The sequence below is a fragment of the Heptranchias perlo genome, unplaced genomic scaffold (assembly GCF_035084215.1).
Source record: "Heptranchias perlo isolate sHepPer1 unplaced genomic scaffold, sHepPer1.hap1 HAP1_SCAFFOLD_128, whole genome shotgun sequence".
NCBI lineage: Eukaryota > Metazoa > Chordata > Chondrichthyes > Hexanchiformes > Hexanchidae > Heptranchias > Heptranchias perlo.
The window spans coordinates 101,244-122,342 of NW_027138516.1; the positions used below are offsets into that span (position 1 = coordinate 101,244).

Below are 21,099 nucleotides of genomic sequence, written 5' to 3' on the forward strand. Positions count from 1 at the left end.
GAAGGCCAACATACCATTTGCCTTCTTAACTGCTTGCTGCACCTGAATGCTCGCTTTCAGCGACTGGTGTACATGGACACCCAGGTCTCGCTGCACCTCCCCTTTTCCCAATCTATCACCATTCAGATAATAATCTGCCTTTCTGTTTTTACAACCAAAGTAGATAACCTCACATTTATCCACGTTATACTGCATCTGCCATGTTCTTGCCCACTCACCCAACTTGTCTAAATCACATTGGAGCCTCTTTGCATCCTCCTCACAGCTCACATTCCAACCCAGCTTTGTGTCGTCTGCAAACTTGGAAATGTTACATTTAGTTCCCTCATCCAAATCATTGATATATATTGTGAATAGCTGGGGCCCAAGCACTGATCTCTGCGGTACCCCACTAGTCACAGTCTGTCAACCTGGAAAAAGACCTGTTTATTCCTACTCTCTGTTTCCTGTCTGTCAACCAATTCTCAATCCATGCCAGTATATTCCCCCCAATCCCATGTGCTTTAATTTTGCACACTAAACTCTTGTGTGGGACCTTATCAAAAGCCTTCTGAAAATCTAAATACACCACATCCACTGGTTCTCCCTTTTCTATTCTACTAGTTACATCCTCAAAAAACTCCAGTAGATTTGTTAAGCATGATTTCCCTTTCATAAACCCATGCCCTCCAAGTGTTCTGTTATCACATCTTTTATAATAGACTGTATCATTTTCCCCACTACTGATGTTAGGCTAACTGGTCTGTAATTCCCTGTGTTTTCTCTCCCTCCTTTTTTAAATAGTGGGGTTACATTTACCACCCACTAATCTGTAGGAACTGTTCCAGAGTCTATAGAATTTTGGAAGATGATCACCAATGCATCCACTATTTCCAGGGCCACTTCCTTTAGTACTCTGGGATGTGGATTATCAGGCCCTGGGGATTTGTCAGCCTTTAGCCCTGTTAATTTCCCTAGCACTATTTTTTTTAGTAATACTGGTTTCCTTCAGTTCCTCCCTCTCACTTGACCCTCGGTTCCCTAACATTTCTGGGAGGTTATTTGTGTCCTCCTTTGTGAAGACAGAACCAAAGTATGTGTTTAATTGTTCTGCCATTTCTTTGTTCCCCATTATAATTTCCCCCATTTCTCTTGACATATTTGTAGAAGCTTTTTCAGTCAGTTTTTATGTTCCCTGCTAGTTTACTCTCATACTCTATTTTTCCCCTCTTAAATCAATCTCTTTGTCCTCCTTTGCTGAATTCTAAACTGCTCCCAATCCTCAGGCTTGCTGCTTTTTCTGGCAATTTTATATGTCTCCTCTTTGGATCGAATACTATCCCTAATTTCTTTTGTAAGCCACGGTTGAGCCACATTTCCTGTTTTATTTTTGCGCCAGACAGGATGAATAATTGTTGTAATTCCTGCACACGTTCTTTAAATATTAGCCATTGCCTATCCACCGTCATCCCTCTTAATAAAGTTCCCCAATCTATCATCGCCAACTCACACCTCATACTTTCATAATTTCCTTTATTTAGATTCAGGACCCTAGTTTCGGATTCAATGACTTCACTCTCCATCTTAATGAGCAATTCTATCATGTTATGGTCGCTCTTCCCTAAGGGACCCCGCACAACAAGATTGTTAATTAATCCTTTCTCATTGCACAATACCCAGTCTAGGATCGCCTGTTCTCTCGTTGGTTCCTCAATGTATTGGTCTAGAAAACCATCACGTACACGCTCCAGGAATTCCTCCCCCACAGTGTTATTGCTAATTTGGTTTGACCAATCTATATGTATATTAAAGTCACCCATGATTATAGTTGTACCCTTCTTGCATGCGTCTCTAATTTCCTGTTTAATGCCCTCCCCTATATCTCCACTACTGTTTGGGGGCCTATAGACACCCCCACCAACGTTTTCTGCCCCTTGGTGTTTCTTAGCTCCACCCACACAGATTCCACATCGTGATTTTCCGAGCCAATATCCTTCCTCACTATTGCATTGATTTCCACCTTTACTAACAACGCTACCCCACCTCCTTTCCCTTTTTGCCTGTCCTTCCTAAATATTGAATACCCCTGGATGTTCAGTTCCCATCCTTGGTCACCCTGCAGTCATGTCTCCGTAATCACAACTATATCATAACCGTTAATATCTATCTGCGCTGTTAATTCATCGACCTTATTGTGAATGCTCCGCGCATCTAGACACAATGCCTTTAGACTTGTCTTTTTAAGATTGCTAGTCATCTTAGTTTTATTTTGCACTATGGCCCGATTTGTTTTTCGCCCTTGTTTTCTCTGCCTTCCACTATTGCATCTTCCCTTTCCGTCTTTTGTTTCTATTCTTGTTTCCCCCTCCTCTGTATCCCTGCTCAGGTTCCCATCCCCCTGCCATTCTAGTTTAAACCTTCCCCAACAGCACTAGCAAACATTAGTACCGTCTCTGGATCCTCTGTAAATATTAGTACCGTCTCTGGTCGTAATCCTGAGATCACTACCTTTGAGGTCCTGCTTTTTAATTTATGTCCTAACTTCGTAAATTTACCTTGCAGGACCTCATCCCTTTTTTTAAACCTATGTCGTTGGCACCAATATGGACCACGACTACTGGGTGTTCACCCTCCCCTTCTAGAATGCCCTGCAGCTGCTCCGTGACATCCTTGACCCTAGCACCAGGGAGGCAACATACCATCCTGGAGTCACATTTGAGGCCGCAGAAACGCCTATCTGTTCCCCTTACAATTGAATCCCCTATCACTATAGCCCTGCCACTCTTCTTCCTCCCCTCCTGTGCAGCAGAGCCACCCGTGGTGCTACGAACTTGGCTCTTGCTGCTTTCCCCTGATAAGCCATCTCCCCCAACAATATCCAAAGCAGAATATCTGTTTGAGAGGGAGATGGCCCCAAGGGACTCCTGCTCTACCTGCCTAGTCCTGGCAGTCACCCATTTCCTTTCTGCCTCCGTAATCTTTACAGAGGATCCAGAGACGGTACTAATCTTTACAGAGGATCCAGAGACGGTACTAATCTTTAGAGGATCCAGAGACGGTACTAATCTTTACAGAGGATCCAGAGACGGTACTAATCTTTACAGAGGATCCAGAGACGGTACTAATCTTTACAGAGGATCCAGAGACGGTACTAATATTTACAGAGGGTCCAGAGACGGTACTAATATTTACAGATGGTCCAGAGACGGTACTAATATTTACAGAGGGTCCAGAGACGGTACTAATATTTACAGAGGGTCCAGAGACGGTACTAATATTTACAGATGGTCCAGAGACGGTACTAATATTTACAGATGGTCCAGAGACGGTACTAATATTTACAGATGGTCCAGAGACGGTACTAATATTTACAGAGGGTCCAGAGACGGTACTAATATTTACAGAGAGTCCAGAGACAGTACTAATATTTACAGATGGTCCAGAGACGGTACTAATATTTACAGAGGGTCCAGAGACGGTACTAATATTTACAGAGGGTCCAGAGACGGTACTAATATTTACAGAGTGTCCAGAGACGGTACTAATATTTACAGAGGGTCCAGAGACGGTACTAATATTTACAGAGGGTCCAGAGACGGTACTAATATTTACAGAGTGTCCAGAGACGGTACTAATATTTACAGAGTGTCCAGAGACGGTACTAATATTTACAGAGGGTCCAGAGACGGTACTAATATTTAATTGGGATCTGGAGATGGTACTAATATTTACAGTGGATACAGAGATGGTGATCTACTTACAGGGAGCCAGAGACAGTACTACTATTTATAGGGAATCCAGAGACAGTACTAATATATACAGAGGATCCAGAGACAGTATTAATATTTACAGTGGATCCAGGGGCAGCACTAAAATTTACAGTGGGATCCGGAGACGGTGCTAACATTTACAGGGGATCCAGAAACAGTACTAATATTAACAGGGAATCCAGAGATGTTACTGATGTTTCCAGACGTTCTTAATACGGTACGGAAATTTACAGGCAGTCCAGAGATGATACTATTATTTACCAGGGATCCAGAAAACGTACTAATATTTACAGGGGGGGGGGTCCAGAGACGGTGATAACATTTAATGGGTATTCCAGAGGTCGTACAAATATTTACATGGGTCCAGGGACTGTATTAATATGTACAGGGGATCCAGAGAATGTACCATCATTTACAGGCAGACCAGAGGCATTACTAATATTTACACAGGATCCAGAGACGGTGTTCTACTTACAGGGGAGCCAGAGACGGTACTAATATTCACAGGTGATCCAGAGACAGTATTAATATTTACAGTGGATCCAGAGATGGCACTAAAATTTAATAGGGGAATCCAGAGATGTCGCTAATATTTACACAGTATCCAGAGGTGGTAATGATATTTACAGGTGATCCAGGGACGGTACTAATATTTATAGGGGATCCTAAGACGGCACTAATATTTACACTGGATAAAGAGACGGTACTAATATTCACAGGCGATCCAGAGACAGTCTTGTATTTACAGTGGATCCAGAGAGGATACTAAAATTAATAGGGGGAATCCAGAGATGGTGCTAATATTCACAGGGGATCCAGAGGCTGTACTAAAATTTAAAGTGGATCCAGAGAGGTCGCTAAATTTTACAGGCAATTCAGAGACGGTAGTAATATTGACAAGGGATCCAGAGACTGTACTAATATTGTCAGGGAGTCCAGAAACGGTGATAACATTTAAAGGGTTTTCCAGAGGTGGTACAAATATTTACAGCGGATCTAGAGACATTGCTGATATTTACAGGTTATCCAGAGACTTTATTAATATTTACACAGTATCCAAAGGCGTTGTTATACACAGAGGCTCCAGAGATGGTGCTAATATTTACAGGGGATCCAGAGATGGTACGAATATTTAAATGAGAACCAAGCACAGAATTAATATTCACAAGGTTTCAGAGAAGGTACTAATATTTACAGGGAGTCCAGTGACGGTGTTATACTTAGTGGATCCAGAGATTGCACTAATATTTACAGTGGATCCAGAGACGGTACTAATATTTACAGTGGATCCAGAGACGGTACTAATATTTACAGTGGATCCAGAGATGGTACTAATATTTACAGTGGATCCAGAGACGGTACTAATATTTACAGTGGATCCAGAGACAGTACTAATATTTACAGGGGGCCCAGAGACGGTACTAATAGGTACTGGAGATCCTAGATGGCATTAATATCAACAGTGGGATCCAGAAATGGTACAAATGTTTACAGGGGAACAAGAGGCGTTTTCTAAAATTTACAGGATGTCCAGAAACGGTACTAATATTTACATGTGATCCAGAGACGGTACTATTATTTACAAGGGGCTCAGAGACAGTACTGCTATTTATAGGAGAACCATGACGATATTAATATTTACAAGGGGAACCAGAGATGCTATAAATATTTACAGGGATGGTATTAATATTTGCAGATGATTCAGACTAATAATCAAAGGGCATCCAGAGACGGTACTGATATTTACAGGGGATCCAGAGACGGTACTGATATTTACAGGGGATCCAGAGACGGTACTGATATTTACAGGGGATCCAGAGACGGTACTGATATTTACAGGGGATCCAGAGACGGTACTGATATTTACAGGGGATCCAGAGACGGTACTGATATTTACAGGGGATCCAGAGACGGTACTGATATTTACAGGGGATCCAGAGACGGTACTGATATTTACAGGGGATCCAGAGACGGTACTGATATTTACAGGGGATCCAGAGACGGTACTGATATTTACAGGGGATCCAGAGACGGTACTGATATTTACAGGGGATCCAGAGACGGTACTGATATTTACAGGGGATCCAGAGACGGTACTGATATTTACAGGGGATCCAGAGACGGTACTGATATTTACAGGGGATCCAGAGACGGTACTGATATTTACAGGGGATCCAGAGACGGTACTGATATTTACAGGGGATCCAGAGACGGTACTGATATTTACAGGGGATCCAGAGACGGTACTGATATTTACAGGGGATCCAGAGACGGTACTGATATTTACAGGGGATCCAGAGACGGTACTGATATTTACAGAGGGTCCAGAGATGGTACCTCTTAGCTTGAATCATTGCATCAACATTTGGAACAAATGACTGGGCTGAGCAATGTCTTGGATAAAAACATGGGGACCACTTGGAACTACAGAACATTAACCCTGGAAGTGAATTTCAACTGTCTCACAACTCCCTGTGTAAAGAAGATTCTCTTGATCACTGTTCTAAAACAGAGAGTTGGGGTTAAGGGTAGTTACTCAGACTGGCAAAAGGTGGGAAGTGGTGTTCCACAGGGATTGGTGCTGGGACCACTGATGTTCACAATGTACAGAAATGATTTGGACTCTGGAATCAAAAGTACAATTTCAAAATTTATGGACGATGCTAAATTGGGGGGTGTAGTTAATCCTGAGGAAGACTGTGACAGGAAGACATTAATAATCTTGCAGAATGGGTGTGTAATTGGCAAATGAATTTCAATATAGGTAAGTGTGAGGTGGTGCATTTTGGTCGGAAGGATAAGGGGGCAACATACTGCTTGGATAATAAGAGTCTACATGGGGTAGAGGAGCAGAGGGATCTGGGGGTCCAGATACACAAATCACTAAAAGTACTGGCTCACCACCACCTTCTCAAGGGCAATTAGGGATGGGCAATAAATGCCGGCCTCGTCAGCGACGCCCACATCCCATGAACGAATAATAAAAAAAACAGGTTAAAAATCAAACCATGCACTGGGGTTCATTTCTGGAGGGATAGAATTGAAAAGAAGAGAAGTTATGTTAAACTTGTACTGAACCTTGGTTAGATCACACTTGGAGTACTCTGACCTGTTCTGGTTTCCATATTATAAAAAGGATATAGAGGCACTGGGGAAGGTGCAAAAAGGATTCACAAGGATGTCATCATGTAAGTGGTCCCTGGATTTGGTGTCACAGTGTAACAGTTCCCTGGATTTGGTGTCACAGTGTAAGTGGTCCCATGTGTTTTGGGGTATCACTAGTGGTATTTTTCATCTCTTTCTACCTTTTAAAAATCTTGTTGCCAGTTTATTTAAGCCATTAACTGACTTTCGGGTAGGTCACAGAAAAAATGAGACCTCGTAAGTTTCCCTGAGAACGACAGGTCTGAATTCGAGTTAGAAAACATTTAGCAATTAAACGAGACTGGGCAGGGCGGGCCTGAGGTGCGAGTTGGTAACGGAAAAGTGGCGGCAAGTTTACTTAGCACCACGGCAGAGGGCCCCGTCACTGGGCTTTCTGTATTGTTTATTGCCCATCAATCTCGATGGGATGACAAAAAATAAATTTCTGTTCACCAATTCGAGCTTTCAACAAGGGTGAGTTTACCCAGAATGGGATTTGGGTGTCCTTGTACAGGAAACACAGAAAGTTAACATGCAGGTACAGCAAGCAATTAGGAAGGCAAATGGTATGTTGGCCTTTATTGCAAGGGGGTTGGAGTACAAGAGTAAGGAAGTCTTGCTGCAATTGTACAGAGCTTTGGTGAGACCTCACCTGGAGTACTGTGTACAGTTTTGCTCTCCTTACCTAAGGAAGGATATACTTGCCTTAGAGGTGGTGTAATGAAGGTTCACTAGATTGATTCCTGGGATGAGAGGGTTGTCCTATGAGGAGAGATTGAGTAAAATGGGCCTATACTCTCTGGAGTTTAGAAGAATGAGAGGCAACATTGAAACATGAGATTTTGAGAGTGCTTGCCTGGGTAGATGCTGAGAGGCTGTTTCCCCTGGCTGGAGAGTCTAGAACTAGGGGTCATAGTCTCAGGACAAGGGGTCGGACATTTAGGACAGAGATAAGAAGAAATTTCTTCACTCAGAGGGTTGTGAATTTTTGGAATTCTCCACCCCAGAGGGCTGTGGATGTTGAGTTGTTGAATATATTCAAGACTGAGATAAATAGATTTTTGGACTCTTGGGGAATCAAGAGATATGGGGATTGGGCGGGAAAGTGGAGTTGAGGTAGAAGATCAGCCATGATCTGATTGAATGGTGGAGCAGGCTCGAGGGGCCGATGCCCTACTCCTGCTCCTATTTCATATGCTCCATTTAGTTTCTTACCTTCTGAGGAATAAGTGGCCTCCTTAATCCTCCGACCAAAATGAACCACCTCACATTTCACTATATTGAATTTCATCTGCCCAGTCTGAAAGTCTGTTTGTGTTCCTGTATTTTGGTGCCGATCTCCACATTATTAGTTTCCCACCGAATTTAGTGTCATCCGCAAATTGCACCAACGTACCTCCAATTTCTGAGTCCAAATCATGGTGAACAACAGTGGTCCCAGCACGGACCCCTGCAGGACATCACTTCTCACTTTCTCCCCGTACCAGAAATGTCCCTTGACTCCTGTCCTCTGATCTTTCCATCCATTCTGCTTCCTGACCCTTCACTCCACAAGGCCTGACCTTGGTGATCTTCTGGATGGGACATATTGCAGACAGAGTGCACCAGCTGACATCGCTCGTGGCGTTTATCATAACTTTCCACTTTAACAAAAACTTGTTGCCAACTTTTTAAACACTTCAACAGCCTCTCCGATAGGACAGGGAACAAACGCGGCCTCGCGGGTGTCCCTCAGAATGACAGGCCTGAACTCGAGTTAGAAAACATTGAGCAATTAAACCAATCGAGGCGGGCCGGGCCTCAGGTGCGGAGGGCCCGGGCCCGGGTATCCATATCATTGATTGATTGATTGATTGATTGATTGATTGATTGATTGATTGATTCATTGACTGATTGATTATTTCTCCGCTCCGGTCCGGGCGGTCAATGGCGGGTCCTTTACCCAGAACTCCCCGCGCGGACCGCAGCAGCCGAGTGCGCAGCCGCAGGACGGGCAGTTTCCTGAGCATGCGCAGTGCGAACAGTGGCGAGAGTGAGAGGCGGAACGGGCGGGTCTCGGAGGAGACGGTGGGCACAGGGGAGGAATCGGACCTGTCGGGGAGGGGGTGCTCAGGAATGATCACTAAACACCCGCTGTAAGCCTGAGGCCCCGAATGAGAGCCCTCAGGCACCATGTTTGTACCTCGATGACTGGTCCGGTCAGCGGAGTGAGCACGGTAACTGGCCGCCATCTTACTAGCGGGTCAGGGAGAGGTCACAGCGCATGCGGGGCCATCTTGTTACAGGAACAGAGTGGGCGGGGCTTCAGGGTCCCAGTGACCTGGAACAAAGAGTGGGTGGGGCTTCAGGGTCCCAGTGACCTGGAACAAAGAGTGGGCGGGGCTTCAGGGTCCCAGTGACTGGGGACAAAGAGTGGGCGGGGCTTCAGGGTCCCAGTGACTGGGGACAAAGAGTGGGCGGGGCTTCAGGGTCCCAGTGACTGGGGACAGAGTGGGCGGGGCTTCAGGGTCCCAGTGACTGTGAACAAAGAGTGGGCGGGGCTTCAGGGTCCCAGTGACTGTGAACAAAGAGTGGGTGGGGCTTCAGGGTCCCAGTGACTGGGGACAAAGAGTGGGCGGGGCTTCAGGGTCCCAGTGACTGGGGACAAAGAGTGGGCGGGGCTTCAGGGTCCCAGTGACTGGGGACAGAGTGGGCGGGGCTTCAGGGTCCCAGTGACTGGGGACAAAGAGTGGGCGGGGCTTCAGGGTCCCAGTGACTGGGGACAGAGTGGGCGGGGCTTCAGGGTCCCAGTGACTGTGAACAAAGAGTGGGCGGGGCTTCAGGGTCCCAGTGACTGGGGACAAAGAGTGGGCGGGGCTTCAGGGTCCCAGTGACCAGGAACAAAGAGTGGGCGGGGCTTCAGGGTCCCAGTGACCTGGAACAAAGAGTGGGCGGGGCTTCAGGGTCCCAGTGACCTGGAACAAAGAGTGGGCGGGGCTTCAGGGTCCCAGTGACCTGGAACAAAGAGTGGGCGGGGCTTCAGGGTCCCAGTGACCTGGAACAAAGAGTGGGCGGGGCTTCAGGGTCCCAGTGACCTGGAACAAAGAGTGGGCGGGGCTTCAGGGTCCCAGTGACCGGGAACAGAGAGTGGGCGGGGCTGCAGGGTCCCAGTGACTGTGAACAAAGAGTGGGCGGGGCTTCAGGGTCCCAGTGACTGTGAACAAAGAGTGGGCGGGGCTTCAGGGTCCCAGTGACTGGGAACAAAGAGTGGGCGGGGCTTCAGGGTCCCAGTGACTGGGAACAAAGAGTGGGCGGGGCTTCAGGGTCCCAGTGACTGGGAACAAAGAGTGGGCGGGGCTTCAGGGACCGGGAACAAAGAGTGGGCGGAGCTTCAGGGTCCCATTGACTGGGAACAAAGAGTGGGCGGGGTTTCAGGGTCCCAGTGACTGGGAACAAAGAGTGGGCAGGGTTTCAGGGACCGGGAACAAAGAGTGGGCGGGGTTTCAGGGTCCCAGTGACCTGGAACAAAGAGTGGGCGGGGTTTCAGGGTCCCAGTGACCGGGAACAAAGAGTGGGCGGGGTTTCAGGGTCCCAGTGACTGAACAAAGAGTGGGCGGGGCTTCAGGGTCCCAGTGGGCGGGGCTTCAGGGTCCCAGTGGGCGGGGCTTCAGGGTCCCAGTGGGCGGGGCTTCAGGGTCCCAGTGGGCGGGGCTTCAGGGTCCCAGTGGGCGGGGCTTCAGGGTCCCAGTGGGCGGGGCTTCAGGGTCCCAGTGGGCGGGGCTTCAGGGTCCCAGTGGGCGGGGCTTCAGGGTCCCAGTGGGCGGGGCTTCAGGGTCCCAGTGACCGGGGACAAAGAGTGGGCGGGGCTTCATGGTCCCAGTGACTGGGGACAAAGAGTGGGCGGGGCTTCATGGTCCAAGTGACTGGGGACAAAGAGTGGGCGGGGCTTCATGGTCCAAGTGACTGGGGACAAAGAGTGGGCGGGGCTTCAGGGTCTCAGTGACTGGGGACAAAGAGTGGGCGGGGCTTCAGGGTCCCAGTGACTGGGGACAAAGAGTGGGCGGGGCTTCAGGGTCCCAGTGACTGGGGACAAAGAGTGGGCGGGGCTTCAGGGTCCCAGTGACTGGGGACAAAGAGTGGGCGGGGCTTCAGGGTCCCAGTGACTGGGGACAAAGAGTGGGCGGGGCTTCAGGGTCCCAGTGACTGGGGACAAAGAGTGGGCGGGGCTTCAGGGTCCCAGTGACTGGGGACAAAGAGTGGGCGGGGCTTCAGGGTCCCAATGAGCGGGGCTTCAGGGTCCCAGTGACTGGGAACAAAGAGTGGGCGGGGCTTCAGGGTCCCAGTGACCTGGAACAGAGTGGGCGGGGCTTCAGGGTCCCAGTGACCTGGAACAAAGAGAGGGCGGGGCTTCAGGGTCCCAGTGACCTGGAACAAAGAGTGGGCGGGGCTTCAGGGTCCCATTGACCTGGAACAAGGAGTGGGCGGGGCTTCAGGGTCCCAATGGGCGGGGCTTCAGGGTCCCAGTGACTGGGAACAAAGAGTGGGCGGGGCTTCAGGGTCCCAGTGACCTGGAACAAAGAGTGGGCGGGGCTTCAGGGTCCCAGTGACCTGGAACAAAGAGTGGGCGGGGCTTCAGGGTCCCAGTGACCTGGAACAAAGAGTGGGCGGGGCTTCAGGGTCCCAGTGACCGGGAACAGAGAGTGGGCGGGGCTTCAGGGTCCCAGTGACTGTGAACAAAGAGTGGGCGGGGCTTCAGGGTCCCAGTGACCGGGGACAAAGAGTGGGCGGGGCTTCATGGTCCCAGTGACTGGGGACAAAGAGTGGGCGGGGCTTCATGGTCCCAGTGACTGGGGACAAAGAGTGGGCGGGGCTTCAGGGTCCCAGTGACTGGGGACAAAGAGTGGGCGGGGCTTCAGGGTCCCAGTGACTGGGGACAAAGAGTGGGCGGGGCTTCAGGGTCCCAGTGACTGGGGACAAAGAGTGGGCGGGGCTTCAGGGTCCCAGTGACTGGGGACAAAGAGTGGGCGGGGCTTCAGGGTCCCAGTGACTGGGGACAAAGAGTGGGCGGGGCTTCAGGGTCCCAGTGACTGGGGACAAAGAGTGGGCGGGGCTTCAGGGTCCCAGTGACTGGGGACAAAGAGTGGGCGGGGCTTCAGGGTCCCAATGGGCGGGGCTTCAGGGTCCCAGTGACTGGGAACAAAGAGTGGGCGGGGCTTCAGGGTCCCAGTGACCTGGAACAAAGAGTGGGCGGGGCTTCAGGGTCCCAGTGACCTGGAACAAAGAGTGGGCGGGGCTTCAGGGTCCCAGTGACCTGGAACAAAGTGTGGGCGGGGCTTCAGGGTCCCAGTGACCTGGAACAAAGAGTGGGCGGGGCTTCAGGGTCCCATTGACCTGGAACAAGGAGTGGGCGGGGCTTCAGGGTCCCAATGGGCAGGGCTTCAGTGTCCCAGTGACTGGGAACAAAGAGTGGGCGGGGCTTCAGGGTCCCAGTGACCTGGAACAAAGAGTGGGCGGGGCTTCAGGGTCCCAGTGACCTGGAACAAAGAGTGGGCGGGGCTTCAGGGTCCCAGTGACCTGGAACAAAGAGTGGGCGGGGCTTCAGGGTCCCAGTGACCGGGAACAGAGAGTGGGCGGGGCTTCAGGGTCCCAGTGACTGTGAACAAAGAGTGGGCGGGGCTTCAGGGTCCCAGTGACTGTGAACAAAGAGTGGGCGGGGCTTCAGGGTCCCAGTGACTGGGAACAAAGAGTGGGCGGGGCTTCAGGGTCCCAGTGACCGGGAACAAAGAGTGGGCGGGGCTTCAGGGTCCCAGTGACTGGGAACAAAGAGTGGGCGGGGCTTCAGGGACCGGGTACAAAGAGTGGGCGGGGTTTCAGGGTCCCAGTGACTGGGAACAAAGAGTGGGCGGGGTTTCAGGGACCGGGAACAAAGAGTGGGCGGGGTTTCAGGGTCCCAGTGACCGGGAACAAAGAGTGGGCGGGGTTTCAGGGTCCCAGTGACTGAACAAAGAGTGGGCGGGGTTTCAGGGTCCCAGTGACTGAACAAAGAGTGGGCGGGGCTTCAGGGTCCCAGTGGGCGGGGCTTCATGGTCCCAGTGACCGGGAACAAAAAGTGGGCGGGGCTTCATGGTCCCAGTGACCGGGAACAAAGAGTGGGCGGGGCTTCAGGGTCCCAGTGACTGGGGACAAAGAGTGGGCGGGGCTTCAGGGTCCCAGTGACTGGGGACAAAGAGTGGGCGGGGCTTCAGGGTCCCAGTGACTGGGAACAAAGAGTGGGCGGGGCTTCAGGGTCCCAGTGACTGGGGACAAAGAGTGGGCGGGGCTTCAGGGTCCCAGTGACTGGGAACAAAGAGTGGGCGGGGCTTCAGGGTCCCAGTGACTGGGAACAAAGAGTGGGCGGGGCTTCAGGGTCCCAGTGGGCGGGGCTTCAGGGTCCCAGTGGGCGGGAGTGAAAATCCTCGACTCATGGATTTTATTCTCTCTCTGCCCACAGTGGGTGTCGAACTGAACCCAACCCGAGGAGAGGGAGAGAGAAAACTGGGAAAGAAATGTTGGAGATGGTGCGATGGGTTTGGATTTCAGAGCAGGGAGGAGCGAGAGTGCGTGGGACGGGGATTTACAGGGAGGGTGAGTGGGAGGGGGAGGGAGGGTGAGTGGGACGGGGATTTACAGGGTGGGGGAGGGAGGGTGAGTGGGACGGGGATTTACAGGGTGGGGGAGGGAGGGTGAGTGGGACGGGGATTTACAGGGAGGGGGAGGGACGGTGAGTGGGACGGGGATTTACAGGGAGGGTGAGTGGGAGGGGGAGGGTGAGTGGGACGGGGATTTACAGGGAGGGGGAGGGAGGGTGAGTGGGACGGGGATTTACAGGGAGGGGGAGGGACGGTGAGTGGGACGGGGATTTACAGGGAGGGTGAGTGGGAGGGGGAGGGTGAGTGGGACGGGGATTTACAGGGAGGGGGAGGGAGGGTGAGTGGGACGGGGATTTACAGGGAGGGGGAGGGACGGTGAGTGGGACGGGGATTTACAGGGTGGGGGAGGGAGGGGGAGTGGGACGGGGATTTACAGGGAGGGGGAGGGACGGTGAGTGGGACGGGGATTTACAGGGAGGTGGGAGTGTGTGGGACGGGGATTTACAGGGAGGGGGAGGGACGGTGAGTGGGACGGGGATTTACAGGGAGGGGGAGAGAGGGTGAGTGGAACGGGGATTTCCAGCTTTGGGGGAACAAGACAGGAGAGAATGTTCTCTCGAAACTAGAATTGTCTGTTCTGAATTTCTATCCTGTATTTGCAGCGATGAACTTTTGTAAACTCCTTTTACAGGGTATTCGACGGGGAGAATTGGCAGACGGGAAACTCAAACCAAACATCACCTCAAGATCTGACAGAGTCACTCGATTCATCAGGACCTGAATATCATCGGCCTTTGATTATTGAAGGAGAAATGTTTGTCTGTTCTGTCTGTGGGAAAAGATTTCAAACATCAGTGTGACTGGGAAAGACCAAGACACCCCCCGAGTGAGAGTGTTCCAGTGCACTGACTGTGGAAAGAGCTTTAACCAGTTACACAGCCTGAAAAAACATCGCACCATTCACAGCGGGGAGAAACCGTCCACGTGTTGTGTGTGTAGACGAGGCTTCAACTGATCGTCCAACCTGGAGAGACACAAAGACACCCGGACCACGGAGAAACCGTGGAAATGTGGGGACTGCGGGAAGGGATTCAATTACCCGTCCCATCTGGAAACTCATCGACGCAGTCACACTGGGGAGAGACCGTTCACCTGCTCCGTGTGTGGGACGGGATTCACTGTTTTATCCCACCTGCTGACGCACCAGCGAGTTCACACTGGGGAGAGGCCATTCACCTGCTCTGTGTGTGGGAAAAGATTCACTCAGTTATCCACTCAGCTGAAGCACCAGCGAGTTCACTCTGACTTGAGACCTTTTAAATGTTCTGACTGTGACAAGAGCTTTAAAAGCAGAAATGACCTGCTGAGTCACCAACGTACTCACACTGGGGAGAGACCGTTCACCTGCACTGAGTGTGGGAAGGGATTCACTCGTTCATCCAACCTGCTGACACACCAGAGAATTCACCTGTGACTGCAGGGGTTGGATTCTGTTGTAATTGCTGCTGTAAATCACATCCAGGAGTGAATCATGTTCATTCTGACAGTCGGGGTTTGTTTCTGCTGATGTTAAACTCCAGCCCAGTTATTGGGGTTATTAATATTCTGGATATATGTTGAATAAATCAACTTTGTTTTGAACACTTTGTTGTAGATTTTGGTCTTTCCCACCTGAGTGTTTAGCATCACCTGACTGGAGCTCAGAAAAGACAATCTGGGGGGAGGATCGTCCGGTGGGAACAGAACTTCAGCCTGGACACAGTCCGTCAGGGCCACACTGAGAGGGGCAAACGGCACAGAAGACTCCTTTACAGCGGAGTTTAGAGTCAGGAAGAACAACAGTGAGTGCTGGAAACATGCTGTCAAATCAGAGATTGGTGTAAAACTGTGATCTGTTCCTGACTGGAAGTGAAACGGCAGGTTTAAGTCTCCAGTCTAGTATTGTAGTATTATTATAGGTACAGCACAGGAGGAGGCCATTCAGCCCATCGTTCCTGTCCTGGCTCTTTGAAAGAGCTGTCCAATTAGTCCCATTCCCCTGCTCTTTCTCCATAGGCCTGTAAATTTTTTCCCTTCAAGTATTTATCCAATTCCGTTTTGAAAATTACTATTGAATCTGTTTCCACCGTCCTTTCAGGCAGTGCGTTCCAGATCATTACAATTGATTGTGTAAAAAAATGTTTCCTCATGTTGCCTCTGGCTCTTTTGCCGATCACCTTAAATCTGTGTCCTCTGGTTACCGACCTTTCTGCCACTGGAAACAGTTTCTCCTTATTTACTCTGTCAAATCCATTCATGATTTTGAACACCTCCAGCAAATCTCCCCTTAACCTTCTCTGTTCTAAGGAGAACAATCCCAGCTTCTCCAGTCTCTCCACATAACTGAGGTCCCTCATCCCTGGTACCATTCTGGTAAATCTCTTCACCCTGTCTGTGGCCTTCCTAAAGTGTGTTGTCCAGAATTGATCACAATACTCCAGCTCAGGCCCCACCAGTGTTTTATAAAGGTTTAGCATAATTTGCTTGCTTTTGTACTCTGTGCCTTTATTGATAAAGCCCAGGATCCCCGCAATGAAGTGACCTCTCCCCTCCCGACTTCACTGAACCCCATCAGAATATCCTTCTATTCCTTTCTCCCCCACGTGTTTATCCAGCTTCTCCTTAAATGCATCGATGCTATTTGCCTCAACTACTCCTTGTGGTAGTGCGTTCCATGTACTTTTGGGGAAAGCAGTTTGTCCTGATTTCCCTACAGGATTGATTAACGACTGGGATAAATCGGGCTGTCGATAGGACTTTAAACTAATAAAGGGGAGGGATCTGGGGAAAGAACATAACTCTGAAGAAAAAAGAGAAATAGGAAATGAGAGTAAAGGTCAGACCAAGGTAAGGGATAAGGGTAAAAGAAATGGTCAGGGAACACGTACAGTTATAGAACATCAGAACAAAATGACTGATAAAAATAAAGGGAGAGGAAAAATTACTGAAAACAAATTAAATTGCCTGGACAGTGTTCACAGCACATGACCCGCATCATCGGTGACATCACAACGACTACTGACAACACGGTGAACCCGCATCATCGGTGACATCACAACGACTACTGACAACACGGTGAACCCGCATCATCGGTGACATCACAACGACTACTGACAACACGGTGAACCCGCATCATCGGTGACATCACAACGACTACTGACAACACGGTGAACCCGCATCATCGGTGACATCACAATAACTATTGACTGCATGATTTAGGGTTAATGGTCATTAGGGGTTCTTGGTTAGGACTAGGGTAAGTGGTTAGGGCTGGCTGTTAGGACTGAGGTTATTGGTTGGACCTGGTGGTTAGGACTGGGGCTAGTGGTTAGGATTGGGGTTAGTGGTTTGGGCTAGTGGTTAGGATTGGGGTTAGTGGTTTGGGCTGGTGGTTAGGATTGGGGTTAGTGGTTTGGGCTGGTGGTTAGGATTGGGGTTAGTGGTTTGGGCTTGTGGTTAGGATTGGGGTTAGTGGTTTGGGCTAGTGGTTAGGATTGGGGTTAGTGGTTTGGGCTAGTGGTTAGGATTGGGGTTAGTGGTTTGGGCTAGTGGTTAGGATTGGGGTTAGTGGTTTGGGCTGGTGGTTAGGATTGGGGTTAGTGGTTTGGGCTGGTGGTTAGGATTGGGGTTAGTGGTTTGGGCTGGTGGTTAGGATTGGGGTTAGTGGTTTGGGCTGGTGGTTAGGATTGGGGTTAGTGGTTTGGGCTGGTGGTTAGGATTGGGGTTAGTGGTTTGGGCTGGTGGTTAGGATTGGGGTTAGTGGTTTGGGCTGGTGGTTAGGATTGGGGTTAGTGGTTTGGGCTGGTGGTTAGGATTGGGGTTAGTGGTTTGGGCTGGTGGTTAGGATTGGGGTTAGTGGTTTGGGCTGGTGGTTAGGACTGGGGTTAGTGGTTAGGGATGGTTATTAGGATTGGGGTCAGTGGTTAGGATTGGTGGTTAAGTTTGGGGTCTAACTGCCCTGGGAGTGTTTGCTGGAACAGTGCAGTTTACTCTGTATCTAACCCCTGCAGTACCTTCCCCGGGAGTGTTTGATGGGACAGTGTAAAGGGAGCTTTACTCTGATCTAAACCATTTCGCACCTGCCCTCGGAGAGTTTGATGGGCTGGTGTAGAAGAGCTTTAGTCTATATCCAACCCGTGCTGTACCTGCCCCGGGAGTGTTTGATGGGACAGTGTAGAGGGAGCTTTACTCTGTATCTAACCCGTGCTGTCCCTGCCCTGGGAGTGTTTGATGGGACAGTGTAGAGGGAGTTTTACCCAGAATCTCAACCCATGCTGTCCCTGCCCTGGGAGTGTTTGATGGGACAGTGTAGAGGGAGCTTTACTCTGTATCTAACCCGTGCTGTACCTGCCCTGGGAGTGTTTGATGGGACCGTGTAGAGGGAGCTTTATTCTGTATCTAACCCGTGCTGTAACTGACCTGGGAGTATAAATTCCCCCAGGGACCCAAATCAATAATACCTTCTGGCTAGAATTTTCATTAAATTACAACGAAGTGAATACATGTTAACTTTAACCAGTTCACTTCAATTTCTTACTAAAATTAGACATCAACATTACTTTGAAAACATTTTAAATACAGTGTAAATACCGTCAAAAAAGATCAGGTTGAGTTTCACTTCCTTAATGTGGGGGATGTGTGGTGTACTGGGGTTCAGGTACAGCTCGGGACCAATGGGTCCAATTCCTTAATGTGGGGGATGTGTGGTGTACTGGGGTTCAGGTACAGCTCGGGACCAATGGGTCCAATTCCTTAATGTGGGGGATGTGTGGTGTACTGGGGTTCAGGTAGAGCTCGGGACCAGTGGGTCCAATTCCTTAATGTGGGAGATGTGTGGTGTACTGCGGCTCGGGTACAGCTCGGGACTAATGGGTCCAATTCCTTAATGTGGGGGATGTGTGGTGTACTGGGGTTCAGGTAGAGCTCGGGACCAGTGGGTCCAATTCCTTAATGTGGGGGATGTGTGGTGTACTGGGGTTCAGGTACAGCTCGGGACCAATGGGTCCAATTCCTTAATGTGGGGGTGTGTGGTGTACTGGGGTTCAGGTAGAGCTCGGGACCAATGGGTCCAATTCCTTAATGTGGGGGATGTGTGGTGTACTGGGGCTCGGGTACAGCTCGGGACCAGTGGGTCCAATTCCTTAATGTGGGGGATGTGTGGTGTACTGGGGTTCAGGTAGAGCTCGGGACCAATGGGTCCAATTCCTTAATGTGGGGTGTGTGTGGTGTACTGGGGTTCAGGTAGAGCTGGGGACCAATGGGTCCAATTCCTTGATGTGGGGGATGTGTGGTGTACTGGGGTTCAGGTAGAGCTCGGGACCAATGGGTCCAATTCCTTAATGTGGGGGATGTGTGGTGTACTGGGGTTCAGGTAGAGCTCGGGACTAATGGGTCCAATTCCTTAATGTGGGGGATGTGTGGTGTACTGGGGTTCAGGTAGAGCTCGGGACTAATGGGTCCAATTCCTTAATGTGGGGGATGTGTGGTGTACTGGGGTTCAGGTAGAGCTCGGGACCAATGGGTCCAATTCCTTAATGTGGGGGATGTGTGGTGTACTGGGGTTCAGGTGGAGCTCGGGACCAATGGGTCCAATTCCTTAATGTGGGGGATGTGTGGTGTACTGGGGCTCGGGTACAGCTCGGGACCAGTGGTTTTTAAAACTGGATGAAGCTCATTCAGCTACTAATGCCCAGTTGCCCTCGATGATCTCATGGGGGAATCTCGCTCTGCTGCCCGCTCCTACTCAAATTCATCGTCACTGGATCTCGTTCCAATCTGCTCACAGGATGAAAACACCACACCCATATCAGGTGCACTGTTCAGTCACTTTCTTTCTCTTGTTTTTAACCTTGTCAAAGTTGAAAATCCAAGTTTGCTCACAGAGGTTATTGTAAAAACGGCAACAACAACAGTGGAGACTCTTTGAAAGCTCTGATCCAAGAAGATGATAAGCTGAATGCCGTGTGGTGTGTTTCCAGTCTGCTATCACAGGTGAGTTGCTCCAGCTCGTTTTATTGCTCAGGCCTCCAGTTCAGCTTCATTAATGATTCAGGATTAAATTATTAAAGTTTGTATTTTTTTAAATAACCCAGGCTTTCCTCGCTACTGGACTGCATCTAAATTCCTCAGCTGATAAAAATGGCTCTGTTCACACGTTTGGATAAACAGATGTCGAGCTCTGCTCTTCCCCAGTCTGGGAGGTGCGTCTGGGTCAGTATAACTCCATACTGCCAACTTGCTGCAGTCTCAAATCTACACCAGTACAGAACAAATACAATATAATAATACAAATAAATTACAGTAACTGAGACAACATTGGTGCTGAAGACTGGAACAGTAACTTTCGAAATACTTTTCGGAGGGGTGGGTGTGAGGGTTTGACGAGGGACCGTACAGTAGTTTCAATTTGTAAATGTCAGATCTGTTCACGTTTGCCAGCTCCATGTGGAAGGACAAACTTTCAGGTTGTAAATTGCTGCTGTTTCCAGTGGGGAACAAACAGGGTCACTTCCTAAAAAGAGGCCAACACTGCAGCACAAGGTGAAACCAACTCAAGTCAGTTTATTCCTGAGATTCGATAGCTAGAATATAAAACTGCCTCTAGGAGGATTACATTTTCAGTCCTTTGAGCACACTGATTTTTAAAAAGGAAACATTGCAACTGACGAGATGACGTAGCTCAGAGGTTCAGGAAGAAACCTTTTCAGAGGAATCAGAGTCGACCTCCTCACCCCCTCTCCCCCCAAAATAAACTCCAGGAGAAACAGGCTGCCTGCAGTGGCCCTCGGGGTTGATTAGTTGAAGGAGGAGCCGCCGCACTGCTCCCAGGGCACGGGCCGCGATATGGTGGGTGTTTTCCTTTTAAAGAACAGCAGGAGGAGGCCTGGTTTCTGAGCCCAACAAAAGGTGTGGGGGTGAGTGAATAAAACAGACTTCCTATCCACTCTATCTAGGTTCCTCATAATTTTATATACCTTAATTAAATCTCCCATCAGCCTCCTCTGTTCCACAGAAAACAACCCCAGTCTATCCAATCTTTCCTCATAGTTAAAATTCTCCAGCCCTGGCAACATCCTTGTAAATCTCCTCTGCACCCTCTCTAGTGCAATCACATCCTTCCTGTAATGTGGTGACCAGAACTGTACACAGTACTCAAGCTGTGGCCTAACCAGTGTTTTATACAGTTCCAGCATAACATTCCTGCTCTTATATTCTATGCCTTGGCTAATAAAGGAAATTATTCCATATGCCTTCTTAACCGCCTTATCTACATGTCCTGCTACCTTCAGGGATCTGTAGACATGCACTCCAAGGTCCCTCACTTCCTCTACACCTCTCAGTATTGTTGACCGGAAGTCACCGGTTAACGGTTTTAGCTTAGTACACAGAGGAAGAGTCAATTCTCTCTTAATTCTCAATTCGCTTTATTAACGTTATTAGATCATGTACATACCGCTTATACGTCTAGTTAGATATAGGCATGTAGTTTACAGCAGGTTATACAGGTTTATACTCAAACTAGGATTTAAACGCACACCCACGAGGTTTCTCTATTAATA

General features: G+C 49.6%; 1 long non-coding RNA gene and 1 pseudogene across 1 annotated transcript; both read left to right on the forward strand.

Moving 5' to 3' along the window:
- LOC137308306 (zinc finger protein 229-like) overlaps positions 1 to 15,142 on the forward strand; it is a 29,218-nt pseudogene extending 14,076 nt beyond the window's left edge.
- Positions 15,143 to 17,424: 2,282 nt separating this feature from the next.
- LOC137308304 (uncharacterized) lies at positions 17,425 to 19,627 on the forward strand. Its single transcript, XR_010959489.1, has 2 exons — positions 17,425 to 18,522; positions 18,587 to 19,627. It is a non-coding gene; the product is annotated as an uncharacterized lncRNA (long non-coding RNA).
- The last annotated feature ends 1,472 nt before the right edge of the window (positions 19,628 to 21,099 follow it).